General features: G+C 49.0%; 2 long non-coding RNA genes across 3 annotated transcripts in view; both read left to right on the top strand.

The window, feature by feature from the left end:
• Positions 1-21,657, top strand: part of LOC135374414 (uncharacterized) — a 42,971-nt gene that overhangs the window by 7,644 nt on the left and 13,670 nt on the right. The window lies entirely within an intron of this gene.
• LOC135374417 (uncharacterized) lies at positions 15,994-20,854 on the top strand. 2 transcript variants are annotated; one of them, XR_010416892.1, is made up of 4 exons: positions 15,994-16,221; positions 17,706-17,996; positions 18,111-18,234; positions 18,803-20,854. It is a non-coding gene; the product is annotated as an uncharacterized LOC135374417 (long non-coding RNA). The 2 variants fall into 2 exon arrangements; XR_010416891.1 differs by having other exon boundaries at positions 18,111-20,854.

Genomic DNA, 21,657 nt, shown 5'->3' with positions numbered 1-21,657 from the left:
TTGCTCACGGACAATGTGGCTACGAAGCCCTGCCCTGACAGCCTGAAATATATCTGCGTCTCCGAAGTCTGGGCCACCGAAAGCCAGCCGGCAACGACAGATCCAAATTTCAAAGTTGATCTCGGTATTTAATAATACCAATTGTTTACACTGAACGCGCGGAACTGGCAACGGTTTCAGGAACTGTACGGTGGCCGAGGCGACAGTCGACAGCTGAAATATCTGGGTTAGTCTGGCGCCAGAGCAAAAGAGGAACACGACAACGCCTGAAACAGTGCTCTGCGATTTCACACATCCCGCAAGACGGGCAACCGTCAGAGCGAAATATGTGAAAACGGAGTAGTCGCTCACAAAGAGGAAGAACATCGTGGACCACCTTCCACTGAAGGCTGGCGCGGCGGGCATCTAGCTGGCCCGCAGTGATTCGACCCCAAGACAGTTGCGTCGGTACCGAAGGAACCGGAGGACCAGACTACAACTCCCAGATAGCTGTATAATAACCGCTGACAGCCCATAACTGGATGTCAGCGTCCGGAAGCTGGAGTCCCAAACGCCGTACAACATCAACACAGGCACTGTATTGATGTGGCAGGACTTCGGACCTAGGCCGAAACCTAGGGCTCTCAACGAACTACCTGGTAGCACATCCCAGAGACTACTGCACTAATGCGCACGCCGGGTGCTCGGGAGTGTGCAACGCCTCAAAATAAACGCGCGATTGGAGTGCAAGACACTTGTCGAGCACCACCGGCAAGGCTAAGCCGCCCTGGTCACGTGTACGATGCAAGCGCGACCACGCGACCCACTCCACCGAACTGCCCCAGAAGAAACGGAATGCGTGCCTAGTGATGGCAGTATGAATTTGTGGTGGTGGCGTGGCAACGACTCCCAGAAACCACAGGCGACTGTAGTACCAGGCCACTAGCAGATGAGCGCGAAAAGTGATGGGCAAATCAACAAACTTAAGCGGCCGCAGGACAGCTCTGCAACGATTAAACACTAGTGGCCAATTTACGCGAGATATACCAGTGCAATTAAAAGTCACACCAAATATTTCGACTTCTGGCCTCACTGGAACACAGAAAGGAGCCCCGCAGGGAGGCTGGAGGTTAAAAAACAGTGCTGAACTTTTTGATCTATTCAGTCTTTCCCCTAAAAGAGCTCCGTAATCCTCAAACGCCTTCAAAACAGGCCCTAGGGAACACCCACAAGAAACGATGACAGAGACGTCGTACGCGAACGCAAAAACAGGTGGGGGCCATCCATTGGGCAGCGGCAATGTAACTGGAAGCGAGCACAGTCTCTCGAGTAGAAGGTTGATGGCAATGGCGTACAAGGCGGGAGAGAGACGACATCCCTGACGGACCCCACAAGTTCAAAGGGGGACGACAGTACGCCAGCGACAGAGACAAGGCTTCTAGTGCCCCTATACAACGTCTCCACATATCTGACCCAAGCAACGGCGAACCCATATGCCCTCAGCCGAGAGAACAGGTATGCGTGGCGCACACGATCAAATGCTTTGAACTGATCGAAGGACGCCAGTACAGCGGGGGCATGGCCACTGTTAACTCAGTGGATGGCATCGCGAAGAGACATTCTATGAAGGTCTGAGGATCTGCCGGGGACGGAACATGCTTGGCAAGGATGTAACACCTTCTTCAACAGAAACAGAAACGCGCAATAGAAGAGTTTTAGCTAAAACCTTATAATCGCTCGTCAGTAAAGTAACCGGACGATAAGCATCTGGGTCCAGTTTTCAAGACTTGTCTTTCCACCATTCTGCATGCTGGGGCATAGCAACCGCTGGGTTAAGCAGAGTCTGCTGGGTTAAGCAAAAACCCGAGTCATGCAAAAACCAATCACACTCCAGAAGCGCTTGTAAAACTCAACTGGGTGGCCACCAATGGCAGGGCACTTTCCGGTCGTCATTGAGGAGACAGACGCAAAAACATCATTTTGCGTGAGCGGCCCTGAGTCAATATGCTCTATTAGTTTCGCCGGCAGTAGGCACCCTCGGCTGATAACAGGCTCGTCGTGAGGTGACTTCTGATAAAGGGCCGCACAATGCTCACGCATTGCTTCCTGAATATCAGCGGGATAAGTCAGAATTGAGCCGTCAGCTGACCGGAGCTCAGTAGTTCGTAATTCCTGGTTTTCTGTTACATAGCGCTTGAGTAACACACGGGAGCAATATAGCTCCCGCATCAGCGCACCACATAGCGTTGCGTAACAAATTTGCGTCTGGGCTGCATTCGGAGAGAGGCCAGGTGCCTCCGCACGTCCTCGATGCCGGACTCAGGATTCAGGACTGCCTGAGTCAGGGATGCGAAGCACAGCCAACACCTGCCTGAGTGCACCTCTACACTGCCGGTGTTCCCGCGCGTGCTGTCTGCCCCAATGCTGAAAACGGTGTACTACATCCAGCTTGAGAGCCTCCCAGTGACTGGGGCCGAAATCGGGTGCGGAACAAAGATCCGGAAGCCACTTTTTTACGTCGTATTTAATTGAGGGGTCGTTGAGCAAAGACACGTTTAGGCGCCAAAAACTGGAGCCAGAGCGAAAATTTAGCAGGCCAGATACAGATAACAGAACACCAACATGATCCGTGAGATCCCCAGGAGGTCGCGTCACAAAGCGGGAGATGAAATCCGACAGTCCTGGCGCGCAATATACTAAGCGCGCAAGTCCTCTATTTGCTTGTCTGCCGTGCTGTCAGTCTATCGTGCAGTTGAAGTCGCCCGCAAAGAGTAAATTTTGGTTACCAAAGAAAAAAGGGTCAATTGTGCGAAAGAAATCATCTGAGCGCTCACAGTTACGGGCAGGGGCGTGAACATTAACAATGCGAAAAGCACTACTGCCGTACTCTAACTCCGCCGCCACAACCCTACTTTTGGTGACTGTGTCGAACCATCGGACGGTACCCCGGAATGACGGGAACACTAAAATACACACGTCTGCCTTCTGTGGCGAGCCAGGACTGAAGAAAGCTGTGAGCCCGTGTAAATCATCAAGGGACTTGATCGCACGCCCGTAAGGGCAACCACTCTCTTCAAGAAGGACTATGTCCACACCTGCCAGCTTTGCCCAATGGACAACCTCCATATGCTTGGCCTCCTTGCTAATCCCCCGGACGTTTAAGGTTGCAGGACTGAACAGAGGCATTAAAAAAGGAAATGCAGCGAATTTAAGAGTAGGACTCATTGTCCATTTGAGAGTCATCATGCACTTGGGAGCCGTCGGATTACACACGCATACGTTTAGCGACAGAAGCTGGAAAATCCTTATCTTCGACGTGCACTATCTTAGGGTCCTCATCAATCACCATGTGCTCGGAGTCTGAGGACACAACACTGTCATCCTCGTCGCTGATAGCTTCGGTAATGCGGGAGTTACGCGCTGCCACAACGCCATCAACGAGAGCACTAGCGTGCTCAACTGGAGAAGCCTGTCTTGCATCTAGGGTACCACAACTGACTATACTACACCGAAACACTAACAGCACCAGCAGGACTGCTAACGGCGCTAGCAGCAGAGACGAGACACCTGCGACGGTGTCGTCGGTATCGGCACCGTCACCACTAACTGCGTCTCCTCTACCATTTTGACTGCCAGCACGGACCGCGAAAGGCCCTTCCGCAACACTAACGGTACTTGAGGCACTCCCGCTGAACATACCACCTCAGCCGTGACACTCTCGTCCGCGAGCGCCTGCACGGGGTGCGCTTCAGTTGGAGTAATTGATAGCACACCGCTACCAGAAACACGGGATGCCCCCGTTGTAGCCAAACTTTCGGATACAGCGTGACCCCTACCACAGCGCTTAGAGACGAAGCATCGCACCTCTCGTGCCCCAAATCACCTCAGCGAGCACACACTGGGAGCGCGCAGTCTTTTTGAAGTGGCCCTCTGCGCCACACCGCATACAAACTCGTTTCATACCGTCGGAGCAGACGGTCTCACGCTTACCATGCGCACACTTATGAAGTTCGGGTCTGGGGTCCGCATTTCCATAAGAGCGCCGGTTGCCCGTTTCAATACCCTCTAGCTCCTTCTGAGGGAAGGTCACGCGAGTCACTTTGGCGAGAGTATCGTACTCAGTAAGTACTTTATGAGATGATAGCCAAAGAGAAACCCTTTTCCGGAAACAATACCGAAAGATTGAAGAAAAATCTTTCCGGAACAGCATCGCAAGCAGTACTGCCCCCACAACCTTTTTTATCGGCCGCGCAAAGACACAACCCACCCAGCGGCGGACCGCGTTATTAATGTGGCCCTTCTCCGCTACCGCAAGCGATAGTCGACTGTTAGTGCGGAAAGCTACCTACAGAGGTACGCTAGTACACACTTCCACGTGTGTACTAGCGTACCTCTGTAGCTAGCTCTATTATTATCCTAAATATTGTTAGTGCGGCGACTGCTCACAGAGGAGCCGGCGGCTGTGCTGTCTAGGTTTTTCCCCCTCAGTTTTCCTCAGACGCTTTCAAACATGTGTCGGGAAATTTCCCTTAAGTCAGCGTAGGGCTGACATTCCCTCAGGGCATCAATCATTACGTTGCCCTCGTGGTCACCACATTGCCTATTTGCATAAAAGTTGGGTGTGCGCGCTCACGAAGCACACAGGCGAACTAGCCTTTTTAGCCTTTTTAACAAGGGTTTTGAATACGGTACGCCGAGGAGGTCGTGCATTAATGTAGAGGGAGGGCACCGCTCTTAGACCGATAGAGTAGTGCGCCAGACATCTTAAAAAATCCTCGAAAGTCTCTGCACATGTTGAAGGGGAACTTCCCCTGGTAGCATGGAAGAGATATCATCTGCATACGCGAAAACACGAGGGGCAACCACCAGACAATCTAAGGAGAGGTAGGGAACTTAAACGAGCCAGGACTGGGTTGATTGCGACAGCGTACAATACAGAAGAAAGGGGACAGCCCTGCTATACATCTTGCGGAATTTCCATTGGACGCGATCGACCACCCGTAACGGAGAGCAGCTTTTCGCACCGAGGTACAACACTTCCACAAAGCGAATCCACGCTTCATGAAAGCCGTAAGCTGTAATCGCGGAGAATAGATACGAATAACGCACTCTGTCAAAAGCTTTTGCCTGGTCGAACGACGCCAACACTTTTGCTAGCTGCCTCAGGTTTAACCACTGAATGGTGTCACGAAAGGTCATCCAATGAAGGACCGATGATCTGCCGAGAACCGTAGGACCTGCACAGGACGCCTGCCAGGGACCTGCCTGCCCAGGACGCACATTCCACCAGGGCGTCCGTCGTGACTTTGCCCACCTCTGTGACCAGACGACCGGACAGGCTTGCCATGGGTGCAAGACCTTCTCCAACTGCGGCGAAACACGTAGGAGAAGTGCCCTGGCTAGAATTCAAGTCTAAAGTTCTTGTATTGTTGACTGTATGAGATGAGCCACGGAAGAAGAGGTAGTTGAAAGTGCTACAGGGCTGTACTCTGCCGTCTCATACTTATTGTTGAATGATTAGATGAGCTGTTTAGCTTATCCTTATCGTCTCCTGCTTCGTATTGCCAACTGTAGAATGGGACAAGAGAAAACTTGCCCATATCATACTGTTATCGTCTCCTATTCAGAAAATTTTATTTTACAGGCATATATGTATTGGCATGCCTCCTGTGTATTGTCATCAAGCAGGAGAGCCACCTGTCACCAGGTATGTCTCCTGCCTAAGATTGTTAGCGCGACGACTGCCGCAAATACTGAGTTGTAGTCTGCCCACCTCTACATATTATCAGTGCTAGTTATCCAACTTTGCCGGTGTCGAGGAAGCCTAAGAATAAAAGTGTTCACCTCTTAGGCCACTTAGCGGTACGCAATGAAGACGCCGTTGCACTTTTGAGAACTGAAATAAATGTTGATCGTGGTGCACCCTGAAATAATGAGGGGGGGGGGTCGAGGTAGCTTGCCGTTGTTGGCCGCACTCAAGTGGGCACCGTCACGACTATAGCCAAAAAAAAGGAAAAGAAAGTGGGAGAGGGGAGTTGAGGACTTCAAAGTGATGTAGAGGCAGGATGACCGGTACTGATGGGACGGAAGCACACTGTAGGTGGGAGGTACACTAGAGTGGTCTCTCCGCTAGGCCCGTTTCTTGAAGAAAGCGCACGAGGCCGCGAGTTTTTGAAAGTCGTTCTGCACAAGGACCTTCGGGGAAGAGGACGTCCGTCAGTATACCAGGCCTGGCGTGGGGAAGATAGGTTTCCCGCATGGTATGTGTGGTGTCGCCACATGTTTGTCATGTTAATCCTCATCGTCATTAGTATCCAACCACCTGTAGGTATGCATCGACATCATTGTAATAAAGGCTGTTCATCTTCTACACTACATTTTGGCGACGAGCAATTGAACCTGCTTGTCCTTCTTGCGTTCTTCTGCTGTATGTCATGAGCTACGGAAGCCTTCCATCCGTACCGCCATTTTTGGAGTTACCTGGCAAGCCTTACATTCCATGGGCGCAATGGCGCCGGATGTTCGAGAATTATTTGGATTGCGTGACGGACGCAACGTTATCTTCGAAGCGTAAGAAAGCTTTACTGCTCCATGCACTAGGTACGGAAGGCCAACGAATTTTCTTCACACTCCCGGTACCTCAAGTCACCGCGAGCCCTTCAACTGACAAGAAGGAAGAAGCACGCGATCCCTACGCAGAAGCTATAGCCACGTTGGAAGCTCGATATGCAGAAACTTTCAACGTCATCGCAGAACGACGCAAGTTTCGGCATCGGTCTCAACTTCCCGGTGAAACGATCGACGAATTTGTAACAGCATTAAGAGGCCTTGCTGCAACGTGCAATTTCGGAAGCACACTTGAAGAGATTATCAGAGACCAATTGGTGGAAAACGCAAGTCTTCCACAAGTTCGTGAACGCCTCATGATGGAAGGTTCCAGCCTCACGTTGGAACGAGCACTAACCCTAGCCAAGTTCATCGAACAATCGAACAATGAGGTGCAGCTGATGCGTGGTGACACGCCAGTTGTCCAGCGACTCACGAAGGCTAAAGGGAAACAACGTAGCAAGCCACCCTCAACTCTGAAAAGGAACTTCGCTGGGAAAGCCTGTTACCGCTGTGGGTCAACTACTCACCTCGCGAATTCCACTACGTGTCCGGCAAGGGACAAGGAGTGCCGTAGATGCAAGAAACGTGGACATTTTGCGCTGGTATGTCGGTCGGCTGCTGGATCAACTAATCAGATTCAAGTTCAAGATAGTTTGGGCCAGAAGTTTGGACTTCCAGATCTTAGCTGCACTACGGTACTGGAGTTAGGACCTCCTCACAAGAACGCAATTTACATCACCGTTACAGTCAACAAGAAGGATATCAGATTCGTGGTTGACACCGGTTCTTCAGTCACAATTTTATCCAGGGACTTGTACGAAGCGCACTTTGCTGCGGATTGCAAGTTGGAAGGCACGTCACTTTCATTGCACAACTAGTCGAAGCAACGAATACCAGTCCTGGGGTCACTTTTTGCAACAGTCACGTACGGAAGCCGCACTTCCCGCTTACTTCTCTACGTCGTTCCTGAAGGCACAGCTCTTCTAGGTCTGGATGGCCTTGCTGCACTGGGTATCTCCATTGATGGACCAACACTACAGTGCCTTAGGACGTCACTTAACCCTGCAAACCTACAGGATCTTTTGGAGACCTTTGCGCATTTATTCTCGCCAGGACTTGGACTTGCAAAGGATTACACTCATCGAGTTAAAACAAGAAATGACGTCGCACCTGTGAGGGCGAAGCTACGCAGGCTACCGTTTGCACTACGTGAAGAGGTTACCCAGGAATTGGATCGCCTCCTCAAGATGGACGTAATCGAGCCCGTCACAGCATCCGAATGGATATCACCTATCGTCGTTGCCCGGAAGAATGACGGGAAGTTACGTCTCTGCGTGGACCTTCGAGGACCTAACAAAGCAGTCGTCGTGGACGCTTTTCCTCTGCCTACTATCGATGAATTGCTCTACCAACTCGCAGGCGCCAAAGTCTTTTCTAAGCTCGACCTTACGGCAGCTTATCACCAGGTCCTGTTGGCGCCCGAGAGTCGCGATCTCACTGCCTTCATCACTCACAGAGGACTGTACCGCTATGAGCGAGTCTGTTTCGGCTTGGCTTCAGCTCCGTCAGCTTTTCAAAAAATGATGTTTGACCTCTTCAAGGATTGCGCAGGTGTCAAATGCTATCTCGACGACATTATCGTTTTCGGAGTGAATGAACAAGACCACTTGAAGAATCTTCATCGTGTCCTTCAGCTGATCTCTGATGCAGGACTCAAACTGAACGACAAATGTGTCTTCGGAGTGCGAGAACTGACTTTTGTTGGACATACAGTCAGACCGAACGGCATTTCTCCTAACCTTGCAAATCTCCAGGCGATACAAGATGCTGCTACCCCGGACGATAAGAAGACACTCTCTTCGTTTCTGGGAATGATGGGTTACTACGCCAAGTTCATAAAGAATTACGCAGATGAAGTAGAACCACTACGAGAGCTTCTACGGGTAGATGCTCCGTTTCTCTGGACCGAGGAGAGGCAAATCGCCTTCAACAGGCTGAAGTCATTGCTTAGGGAATCAACCGCACTTGCACTTTTTCATCCCGATCTGCCTAGTACAGTCTCCACGGATGCGTCTGCATACGGCCTGGGAGCTGTACTTCAACAGCAGCATGCCTCGTACCTGAAGACTGTAGCTTTCGCATCGAGAACATTACCAGCCGCTGAGCGACGCTACTCCGTTGGCGAAAGGGAAGCACTCGCCTGTGTCTGGGTCGTGGAGCACTGGCACGTTTACCTCTGGGGTCGCCGTTTCACACTACAGACCGATCATCAAGCGCTTCAAGTACTCCTGAGCAGGCAAGGTACGGGTCATCGTCCACTACGGATAACACGGTGGTGTATGAGGCTGCTGGATTACACGTTCGACGTCGTTTACAAGAAAGGGAAATAAAATGTAATCGCAGACGCGCTTTCGCGCCTTCCTGCACCTTTGGCTGCTCCTTCCATTCAAGAGTCCCTTCAAGATGAAGACGAGATCATCTGCTGGATCGACAGCACTGGTTCCGGCATTCTGTCGAGACAAGAGCTCCAAGCTGAGAGTTATGCCGACCCGCTGCTAGCGCAGATCCTCAAGTTCATCCAACAAGGATGGCCAAGCAGGAATACAATGAGCCAGAATCTCTCTGCATTCGGGCAAGTCAAAGACGAACTGTCTGAAGTGGACGGTCTGCTGCTTAGGCAAGACCGGATAGTCGTACCACCATCCCTACGCCCCAAGGTGATCGCTTTAGCTCACGAATCGCACCTAGGAATCGTGCGCACGAAACAACGGATTCGACAATACAACTGGTGGCCTGCGATGGATGCCGATGTCGAGCGCTCCGTCAGCAATTGCTTGATCTGCCAGTCAGCAGATAAAAGTGCTAAGACATGTTCCCCACCGCTTCAGCCAATTCCTTTTCCGGATGGACCTTGGGAGAAAATAGGCATCGACATCGTCGGCCCTGTACACCGTGCGCCACAGTCATCTAAGTTCATGATCAGTGTCATGGACTACTGCAGTAAATGGCCTGAGGTCTCCTTCTGCAGCACAGTTACGTCCGCTACAGTAATCTCCTTCCTGCGCACACTGTTCAGTCGAGAAGGATACCCCACAGAGGTTGTATCTGATCACGGGCCGAAATTTACTTCATCGGACTTTCAGGAGTTTCTCAACGACCGCGGTATTAAGCACACTTACTCGTCTATTTATCACCCTCAATCAAATGGTCTGATTGAACGTTTTAACCGTGTCCTGAAAAGTTTCATCCAAGTGGCCATCCTCGAAAAGCGAAGCCTCGAAGCAGCACTTACTGACTACTTGGGCGTGTACCGTGCAACACCTCACACTACAACTGGATACTCGCCGGCAGTTCTCTTACATGGACGTGCTCTACGAACGAGACTGAACGTCGTCGGTCTGCCAATTCCAGACTTTCATGTAGATCCAGTCGTGGCTTTGCAGAATCTACGGGAGAAAATACTCAAGAAGCAGTTGGCGACCAAAAAGTATGTCGACAACAAACGCGCCGCTCACGTAGTTACTCTCAAAGTTGGGGACTTCGTGCGCGTAAAACAACCAACACACGTCACGAAGGGTGACAGATTATTCTCCACACCAAGGATGATTGTTGCAAGCCAAGGAAACCGTTCTTTCTTGCTGGATGATGGCAAGGTCTGGAACGCAAGTAGACTCTCCAAAGTATCTGAGGAAGCGTCTCACAAGTATCGCAAGAATGTCCACCATCAGGATGAAGTTCACTGGTCGTCGATCGACCCTCCACAGTTATCTACGTTGCCTGTGAGCAACGATCGTAAAGCATCTACCGTCGACCCTCCACTTGAGCCTGTTACTTCAACCTCGACGCAGGAGCCTCAAGCAAAACAGCAAGAACCTTTACGCAGGGGTAGCCGTGAAAGACGACCACCGCAACGGTTGCGATACTGACAAGACTGGTTTCGTTTTTTTTTTCTACAATATTATTTTCCTGGGGGGAGGAAATGTGGTGTCGCCACATGTTTTTCATGTTAATCCTCATCGTCATTAGTATCCAACCACCTGTATATATGCATCGACATCATTGTAATAAAGGCTGTTCATCTTCTACACTACAGTATGGTATGCACGGCATTCTGTCAGGATATGTGCAATTGTCTCCGGATGATTACAGTGTCCGCAACTGGAGTCCTCCCTGGAGCCGATCTTGCACAGTTGCGAGTTCGTGAACGCAGATCCTGTGCGTAATCGATGGAGCATTGTCTGCATACCACGGGGAAGATCTTTCGTGGGAAGAGAGGGTCGGTGATTCTGCATGATGTCCTGTATGCCAGGATGACGCATCTCAACTAGCTGTTTGACGACCATGAGCCTGTCAGTGTCGGCCGGGACTGCTAAGGATGGGCTGCAGCTGTTGTGTGCTGAGGAAGCTGGCTGGTCCACTCGTTCGTTGCCTCTGATGCCGACATGAGATGGGATCCATTGGAGCGTGAGCTCACCTCCGGTTAGCCTATGCTGGGCACACGATCTCCTTATACATCGGGCCAGAATGCTACCACACATGGGGTGTATCACGTTGTTGAGGGCACTTCTGGAGTCCGTAAGCAAGACGGCCTTAGGTATTCCGGTGACTTGAACCGCAGCAGCTGCGTGTAGCAAGGCCAGGAGTTCGGCCGTCGTAGATGAGATTGGGTAACGAACTGATTTCCCTTGCCAGGCCTTGTTTATTGACGGGATGTAGTACGCGCTGGTAGCACTTTTGGAACGGTGGTCAATGGAGCCATCCGTGAACACCGGGGTATGTGTGTGATAAACGTCGCTTATCAGGTTCTCAGCCGCCATCCTGGCCACTAGGGGGCTGGACTCGCTCTTCCTCCGTAGACCCGGGATGTGAAGCGTTGTTGCGGGCACGAACTCCCGCCACGGCGGCGTAGGTGGTCTAGCTGGGAGCCGAGGAAGAGCCCCCCTGTTGGCTAGAGAGATGGTGGCACTAGCCAGGCGTCCTAGGGATGTGTGTGTCCTTTGTTCGAGGTCGGTGAAGAGGGAATGCTTGTTGATAGATGTTGATGTATCATCCAGAAACTGGAGTCCTTTGAGCTCAGAGTGGACACTAACAGGCTTTTCCTTAGCCTGAAATAATGAACTTCACCACATAGCACGCACGTAGCCAACCACCATCCCCAGTGACATCGTTCTTTCCTCTGATTTGCAGAAAAAGGGGGCGTACGCTATTTTTACTTACTTGATGACAATACGCCACTTTTGCGTAAACAAAAGATGGCGTACGCCTTTCGTTTTTCATGAAATCAACAGAAACGACGTCGCCATACACGATGGTGGTGGTGGTGATGGTGGTAGTGACCTTTATTAGGAAAATGAGTCCACAGCACTCTACCTGTTCAGAATAATGGCGGCAGTTACATTTCGAAGGGAGGGGGTAGGGGACGAAGAGATTAGTCTAACAGTTAAGAAAAGGAAAGAGGAAGGAGAGGGGATAGAAGGAAGATGGGGCTTGTCGAAATAGATAGGGAAGTCCACTTTGGACCTGGTTACGCCCACGTTCTTCCGAAACTCCCCAAGTCTCGCATTCCACTGCCTGCTTGACTGACGTAACCCGTACAAACTCCTCTTCGAAGGACAGACGTCATCTCTATTTCCATCCTGAAGTACGTCTGGTAAAAACTCTGGAAACAGAGTCTGGTATTCCCAAAACACTCTGAGCGGACTCCCTTGTAACTTCCAGTTATATACGAAATACGCGTTCCTCCAGCTCGGTGGGCGGTGAGGTGCCAGACCAGCTGTGGTTTGGCAAAGAATCCCGTAGTGGCCACATAAGGGCACCTGGATGCAGATCCCTGGGCCATAAAGAAGCAGCGTCGACCATGCAAACTGAACCCAAAGACAGTAGAACGTATGTTCGCCGCGTACCCCGAGGGTGTAAACGGGTACAACTTGTCGGACAGAGAAAACGACACTTTCTTCGTCAGCCGTGGCGTTTTCTTCGACGAAAATTGCTTTCCGTGCAAGGGCATCAACGACACGCTGGCCCCACCTTGTAAACCTGGATTCAGCGAGAGTGTCGTGAGTTTACGCTTGGATTGTGATAGCATTGACGGCAAAAGCCTAACGAAAGCGCTAGTGGAACCGCCGGAGTTTGCGCCAGCGACTACAGACGTGTGCCCTCCAACTGTTGGCGTCGTCACTCGCCCATGCCCTCAACATGGTCCGCAGTCAGCGCTGCCCAGGCGTTACGAGCTGCTAGCCACCAAGCTCAAACAAAATTATTCGTGCTTTGCAGTAAAAATAAGCGATTTCGTGCTAGATCCAGGAATTATAGAAGAAGCACTCTCAGCGCCTGACGGAACCGAATGGAGAAAGGCTGTAGAAGAGGAGATAACAAATTTGATTTTTTTTAAATCTTCCCCACAAACGGTACTGCCCCGACGATCCTTTTGTCGGCCTCGCATTCAAGGACAGGGCCCATGCGGGGACGTATTTAGATCTGCTAAAGAGCGGAGCGCAGGGAGGAAAGGGATGCAGCTGATTGGTGGAGAGTGAGGATGAAGTGGTGGAGAGTGGAATGAACGATGATGCGGCGCATTGAGATAACTGGACAAAAAAGTAGAGAACTCCAACTTAACATAACAAAATAACGAGTTTTACTCAGACGTTTCGTCCGTCATGTGGCGGACATCATAAGTGCCAAACTGAATGAGAGAATATACAACTGGTCGCTATTTAAAGGGACTATCGCATCCGTCCCGGTTGATTCCGAAACCATAGCGCCGTTTTACTCGTCGTTCGTCGCCAACAATTACACAAAAAGTCCGACACGAAGAAGTGGAGTAGTTTCTGTGCAGTTTGATTGAAAACATAGCCGTAGCAGACGACGGACGTTGAGGGTTTTCTGGTATTCCCTCTCCGCAAACGTCACGCAGCCGCACCAGTCAGGGAGCGACTGTCGGGACGTCGTCTGCCTGGGAAACCGCGTAGAGCCTAGCTGTGTTCACGTCGGACGTCGAAAGCGAAAGTTTTTCCTCGTCGCTGCTGGATGAATTCAGTGAGGACAGCTCGGACGACGTGGTGTCAGACGATGATCCGTATTCAACGGACCCACTTCCGCTTCATCCTCCGATCAACAGGGTGCAGTTGTTCGCGAAGTCACGCAAAACGATGACTTTCGGTAAGTCAGATTATCACATTGTACGCATCGCACCCCCTGCAATTACGCTATCAACCGATTGTTGGACTGGTACTTGAAAAACGACAGGTGTCTGTGCGGCGTCTGTAGTCCGGAGCAACCAGACGAATACTTGTGCTGCACCTCAGTGAGCCAGGTTGCAGCTCTGTGTGACAGTGCTGGCGTGCAGTGCATCACCGAGCACCGTCTGTTCCACGACTTCTGTCTGCGGAGGGAACTGGTAGCGGTGAATGCACGCCGGTACTGCCGCTACAACTATCGGCTGCGGCTGTTGGATCCGACAGACAACAGGTATGGCGTTTCCTAGGGCAGGTACGGTAATAGTCCCTTACAGCAACCACAGCTGTATTTTAACCGATAAGTAGGAGTTTCTAATGCAACCTCTTAATGCAATCTTCTATAGATATGTTGGAATATACTAGGATATTTGCAGTTGTCTTTTGGTCACTTATGTGTGAGTTGGTCATCCTTTTTTGCTGCAGTATCTCTGAAATTGACTGGCCTTATCTTTACATAGGTGAGGTTCACAGCCTATTCTATATTTGCCAGTTGGGTCTGGGGCTACCTCGGACCTAGAAATAGGCGACAAATTCCAGGCTGCGCTGTGCGAGCGATTCGAAGAGAGCACCCGTCGCCTTCATACCAAGGGTTTCCTTCTTAAGAATGGTATGATTCAGTATACATATATTATATGCATCTGCTGGCTGATTCCCTTTTCATGGTTATACCTTCATATTAACAAGGCTGTATACTTCAGTGAACATAAAAGGAGTAGGTAAGCTAGATGGTGTCGACCTGATATTATTGCCGTGACTGTACATTCCTGTACATTTATCACACTGTAAGGCTTCAAAGCCACATACCTCACTTCCTTTTTGTAAAACATCTAACTCATTAAGCTAATGCTCATAAAAAGATCATGTACCTTTTTTCAAATGTGATGAAAATCAAGAGCCACAAGCTGCCGTGTCGAAAGCAGTACATGCACCACACATGCCGAAAAACCTCCAGGATAGCACGAATATAAATTCTTTCGTGTTTTTCGTTTTAATATTTCTTTGCTACAGTGCAAAAATGCTACAGTGGTATTTAATATCTATGCACAGATGGTGATGATACTGTTGTTCACAATTTCAGTAGATTCCAGGCTGCTGTCTTCTCAGAACTGCCTATGTGCTGGAATGAAAAAAATGTTAACTTGGTTATAATAAAATATAGTTTTTTAATTCAGCATATCCATAAGACTTCTTTTCGTACAACAGGTACTGCTTAAAGGGGCTGCCGCATCCGTCCCAATTGATTGTGCCACTGCAGTGACATTTTTTTCTACGTTGCTCACTGACAATCATGTGGGCAAGAGCGGATGACGGATATTACAGTATTTCCAAATTCCTTCTCTGAAAATTGGAGCAAACGTCACACACACAAGGCTGATTGCTGCTGAGAGTGACAAATTTGTCTTCAGCTGTTTATGGAAGTGAATTTTGGCCAAGTTAACTGTTAAGCGACGACTAACGTACACACATGGATGCGATAGTCCCTTTAATGATTTGAGTTATGCAGTTATCAAAATGGGTTTGAGAATTAATATGCAATGTCATATGAGGTGGGTTGATCTACAAGCAACGCTTGTCTTTGCGTAAAGCATTGGTTGGCCCTGAAAAGGGCCGTTTGTGATGTCATATGTCAAGATGGCCAGCTGTCCGTGGTCCTCAGCCGGTGTGGACATGGCCTACTTTCCCTTCTGGAATCTACATGTAAAATCCAGAATAGAGTTAAGTCATCAGGAGCAAGCAGGTTGGGTGCAACTTGGTAGAACCAATAGTTTGCGTACCGTGTTTGGTGTTGTTCCACAGCTTGCCTAAGAGTTGGCTTCTCGCCATATGTTTCTGAACGAGCTGGCCGAGTTTCTGCAGCTGCTGACTGCGTTTGGTGTTCTTGCATGCGAGTCAGAACCTCTGCAATCAGTGTTGCCGCATAATCTGTTGATGGATAAGCATAGGTTGACAATAAATGTGTTAGGTGAACTTGAAGGACTATGCTTAATACTGGGTGTTTTTATGAAAAAGCTATGGCAGCAGCACAGACATCACTTTTCCCAGTTGAGTTATACTGCAAGGCGGACATCATTTGGAAGGGGGTATATGTGACCCAAGGTATATCTAAACAGGTAGCGTAACTCCCATAGGCCTCTGTGTCTTCAGTTGGACGCCATTTAAAGACCGCCAGCGCCATCCATCCATTGCGCGGACTACTACGTCTGTAAATAAATGACATAGGAGAGACGTCACTTGTGACGACACCATTACGTAAGCAGGTCGCGTGCCCCGCGCACCCGCACGCGCTTCGCTTAATTACTTTGCTTCACACGTTGTTCGGAAACCACGAAGCTTTTTCGAACGCAACGACACAGGAACCAAGACATTGCAAAGGAGGGACAAAAAACAGCAAATTCAGGTAGGAGTGTAGCAGCTGCTTTAATAAGATACAGCAATTACAACAGGATGCCCAGTTGTTAACTGCTCATTTCGAACATGAAACAGTATGTGATGTGATGACCAAATGGAAATGTCCAGTGAAAGCTTCTGCAAGGCTATAATTGTGAAGCAATCTGTTTACAGTTTCTTCCACCAATACAATACATTGTACAATACATAACAGCTAGCACACATCTATGCATTTTGATCACAACTCACTAGATATGTGCACGCTTGAATTTTAAGACTGGTTTCATGGGAATGCTCTTATGAAATTTAGAGAAACTGGTCTGTACATCACACATGGAAGTGAAAGTAGCAACTGACTTACAACATAGCTTTCACAAAACTTGTGTAAGCTTTCACCTGCATCATTTCTAATGGAATGCAAATCACCATCACACACTGTAATACACAACTAGAAGAGGACTTAATTTGCACAGCAAACAAGCTTCAGCCTGTACATGATGTGCTTGAGAAGACACAGAATCTCAGAATCAGAAGACACAGAGAAGACAGCAGTATCTGCACATGGTTTTGACTGAGCATGTATAACATATGTACCATTCAAAGTGAAATGAACATGCAACACTCTATACTAAAACCAGTGCAGAGCAAGACATCATTTGCAGAATAAAAAAAGCCATGCTACTGACATGATTGTGAAATTTTGTTCCTACCCAATTTCCACTGCATTCAATTGCAGGTACTCCCGGCACACGATGCTACTGCATAGCGAGTGACACAGATTTTGGATGAGTCAACTTCTAACCCTACATTTGTACAAGGATTTACAAGGACACATTTCCAGTGCAATTACACAATCACCAGTCAAGCAGGTAGTTTTAAAGCTGCCACCGAGGAACATACTGACTATGCGGTAACACTGCATTTACAAAAGGAGTGGTCAAACGAACTGTTATAAAAGACCATACTGATCACGTCTTGAGTGCAACTACAAATGAGCAAATCAAGCAGGTATCTACAAGTTGCTATGCAAAAAAGAAAAAGCACTGCTTTATGTCTTCAGTGCAACTAAAAAGAACACGCCAGGAGAATATTTACAATGTGTGACACAAACTGCGACTTCAACCTTTCAACATGCCGTACAGACTTCAAACGTGGTACACTGTTTTTCAACTCTGCATTCTTCTGTCTTGCAAACCAAAACAAACGGACCCTAAGGAAAATATGGAATAGTTCTTTGTACACTGATGTACAACACAATGTCAATGTCTTTGGTACAAGGATATCGAGGATTTCTGATAGTCTGGTACTGACTCCTTGTACAGTGAGGAATTTACCAACATTGTCCTTAAAGATTCTCTCACATAAGCCCACAAAGTCTGCGAACGCAAGAACAGGCACAGACAGTTTGCCGAAGTTGGTATTGTCCGGGTTTTTGACACTGAAGTAGAGAAGTGCTTGGCTACTGTCCTGAAAAACTGCATTTTCTTGCAGTAGGTCGCACCGCTTTTCTGAGTAACAAGCATGTGTCTGGAGGAATTTCATCGCAAGCCACCCAGCAAAGTAAGTTGTGCAGCTGGACCCAAATGGTGATGGAGACTCGCTAGGTGCCATTATGATGTCATCAGTGATGTGTGTGGAAGCAGAAGCACCGAGGTTTCCCAGGAACCTGCTGCCAATAGGGAGTGTTGCAAGGAAAGCATCTGCATCGTCGGCGCAGTTGGATCCGCGGGTGGTCTTAAACAGCTGACCGATCAATAAGTGCCTCACTGCTGCCTGGAACTGGTGGTAAGTGGAGTCCACGTTGCTGCCACACTTTGTGCGGATAATTGAAAAGGTGTTCTCAAGGGCGTCTTGATTGAGCCTTCGGGTGAGCACATACTCAACACTTTCGTTACACAGATCTTGACACAGCTGAAGCACGGAGGTGATCGTCAAGCAAAACCCCTGGATACATGGTGGCTGCCTCTTGCAACCAAGCACAGTGATTCCCTTGAACTCAGAGAGGCATTCTTGAAGGAACTCTGTATGTATGGACCCCTTTTGCATGGCTGAGGCATACATTGTTTTACCATGTAAATGGCTGCTGTTTAGTGCGTCAAAGAGACGATCGATACGCTCTACAAAGCGGGCTGTGTCAATGGCCTCCGGTGGCACCTGCTGGAACGTGGCGAGCGTGAAGAGGGAAGCTGCTACATGATTGCTGAAGATGTGTGCTGCCAACTTAACTTTCATTTTAGAGACAAATGACAAATTGAAGTGTCCTTCTGTGAGTCGTGGCATAGACCGTATTTCAAGTTTCTTGTCAATGTCAAAGGCATCTTTAATATGCTGTCCCCTCACTATGTGAGCCCCAACCTGGAAGTCGTATTTTAACAGCATATTGCGGAGACACTTTAGCAGGTGAGGGGGATCAAATATAAAGTACAGCTTCTTGCCACCAATGCACACATATGGCTCAGATGGAGTCACCAGCTTTGTAAACAGCGACATATTTTGGCTTCCCTGGTCACATATGACAGCTCTTGGCTGGAGGACTGCCTCCACAAGGCAGTTATAGCACTCAAATAGCTTTTCCTGTAAATCTGCTGCAGATGTGGCCTGATATGCAAAGAAGTACCCCAGGACCTGCTTCCATGGTGTGCATATTCCTCTTGCCATGAAGACGAGTGCTTTGTTGGCCAGCTCCGTCTGCACAGTGTTCCCACAGGTCCCAAAACCTTCGAAGCAGTCCAGTGCAGGGTTGTACAGCAGCTCCCTCTTAATGTGCATCTCATCAAACATAATGGTGCATAGCTTGTCCAATTCTGTGAAACTGGATGCCTTTCGTTTCACTGCAGCGAACACGTCACTGGAAAAGCCGGGGCGTAGTGGGATTCGTTTCATCCACAACTGCAGCGACCTCACTGATGGCAAGTGGAACAGCTTACGACAGAACCTGTAGCCACGAGGACTATGGAAGTACAGGTTCAGCGCGAATGTTTTGTTGGGTGCTGACCAGCGTCGTCCACCTCTCCTTCCATGGTTCATCGTAATCTGTGCTTCAATGAATGCAGCCACTGTTCCTGAAACGTGCTGCCTCACGCCTTCCATTATCTCCTGGACTGCTTTCGGTTGCTGGCGTCTCTTAAGGTCTCTCTGCAGCTTCCTGTTGTGGACCTGAAGTCTGTGCACCTTCTTCCGCAGCTCGTCCAATTTCGTCCTCCTGCTCTGGGATGCTATGCGCTCACTGTCTGGTACCACATGCTCCTGAGCTGGGCACTGCTGAGCTGTGTGTAGGAAGGATCAGAAATGAAGGTCATTCCTTGCAGTTAATAGAATAACTAGTCAGGTTCTATGGCATACGTACATGCTGCATGCTGTGGTGACTTCGACTGGTGCTGCAAAGAAAGCTGCAAGACGTCGCTTGCTGTCAGGAGCATACCAGTCTGTGTTGGCAAGGGTGGTGCGATTGAAGCATAGCAGTGGTCGTGGAGACTGGACTCGTGCCGCTCAGCACTCACCGGCGGGCAGGGTTGCAGGGCTTCAGTCCCACTTCCTGTTGTGCAAAAGATGGCAGATCGTTAGCTGCTGCCCTGACTTAGCACTTGAAACCTTCACGACCTGAGTGCAACTGTGATGTACACATCTCTGCTGTGTCAGTGCCTCCTGTACCAGCTGCTTCCACAGCCTCTGCAGTTTCTGTGCTGAGGGTCCTGCTCGGTCCTGCAGATGGCCAGCAATGAATACATGGAATAATCACAGCGGCTACTCAAGCAACACGCTGTCACAGTATAAAAGCAGTCACTCGCTGTTTTCCCCCTGACCACAGCTTACCAGCTTCTGGAAAAGTACGCCTCAGTGTTGGAAATGCATTCCATCTCAACCTTCCTGTGCGCAAAAATGCACTTGGTGGGAAGTGCTGTGAACACAGGACGCGAGAGTGGAATTGTAGAGGGGAACGGTCCTGGAGCTCCACGCCGCAAAAAGCAAGCCATGCTCTACATCCGCAAAACAGTGTTTGTGTCAAATAGATAGACTATTGCATTTTAGATGTTACAGAACAGAAAGCCTATGCAACAGGAAGGCAGGAGGACGCAAAATATTGTGCCATGCGATGGTCAAGTATACCAACACCAGGTGCAAACATGCAAGCGAAAGCAAGCAAGCCCAACATCATGCTAGTAGCCCGTGCTGCGCAATGCTCGCACGCACTGGACATATCCACTTTGGTGTAAGCAGCAAGGCACATGCTTAAACTTCAACATGTTTACCAGTTTCCTTAATGTGGGAGCTCAGGTCCCCAGACAGATGTTCACGTAGCTTCAGCACTAGAAATCAGATATTGTATGCATATGCCGTCCTTATTCAAGTGTGACGAGAGACGCGCCGGTAGACTGGTGTCAACACATTCAAGAGCTCACCTGGCAACGTCTAGAGGGAAACGGTGGAATGATACACCGCACACGGTGTCGTCCGCGTTGCAGGCACCTCTGGACTTCAAAAAACAAGTCCTGCGCGGGTACCTCTGCATGACGCAGAGTTCCCCTGGACCTGCTATAATAGGGAACACTTTTAAGGACATTCCACACACAAGCTCAAGCGTGTTTATCTTACCTTGAGGGCTTTGGCAGCGCTTTTAGGAAAATTAAAATTCTTTCTCTCAAGCTGTTTGCTATGTATGTTCAACGCGTCGAAAAGTTCGAGAAGAGAGACTCATAACTGCGCAACTGCGCACATGCGCAAAATCCGCAGGATCCGGAAAACCACTCTGGCCGTTGTCAAGTTCGTATATGTGCACAAGTGGGCAACAGATAGTTTTTCCCATATTGAAATTATGAATAACCTATTAGTACACACACACAAGCAATGCCCACGACGTAAAATATTTGTGTTTACAATAGTACCTCTACTACCAACACCCAGGATCGCTCGCGCCTCGTGCTGATAGCCTTGGCGATGGGTCTGATTTGGTATTCCCGCTAGTGTACGCTACCAGTTTAGATTTACCTTGTGTGACCTTTGAGCAAAAGCAAGCAGAACAGGAGAAAATCCACATTGAAAGCCATTCTATCTTTTAAAAATCCTTAAAAGCATGCCGTGAAATATCTATTGCTGAATTTTGGTATGCAGATGATGAGAGACTGAAAAAGTGCTCCTCAAGAGCCATCTACGGCAACAGAAGTGGTTTATTTAGCCAGTAGATCAACACCTACTCTGATGATTTCCATTACTTCAAATTATGTCGAGCTCTTGCATGAAGTGAGCGCTGTGCTTCCTGCATTCCCCGCCAGCGTGGTTTCAGCTCATTTTCATATCAATATTCAAGGATGGATATTTTAAGGCACATGTGTATTTTAGGATTTGTTAGACCTGAAATAGCTCTAAACAAGGATACCCTCATTCCGGTTGCTTTTGTCTGGAATCACCTAATTAATTTTTTTAAAGTAATCAGGCAAAAATGAGATCT

Source organism: Ornithodoros turicata, unplaced genomic scaffold, assembly GCF_037126465.1.
Source record: "Ornithodoros turicata isolate Travis unplaced genomic scaffold, ASM3712646v1 Chromosome56, whole genome shotgun sequence".
NCBI classification, from domain to species: Eukaryota; Metazoa; Arthropoda; class Arachnida; order Ixodida; family Argasidae; genus Ornithodoros; species Ornithodoros turicata.
This window is presented reverse-complemented; position numbering and strand designations above follow the sequence as displayed.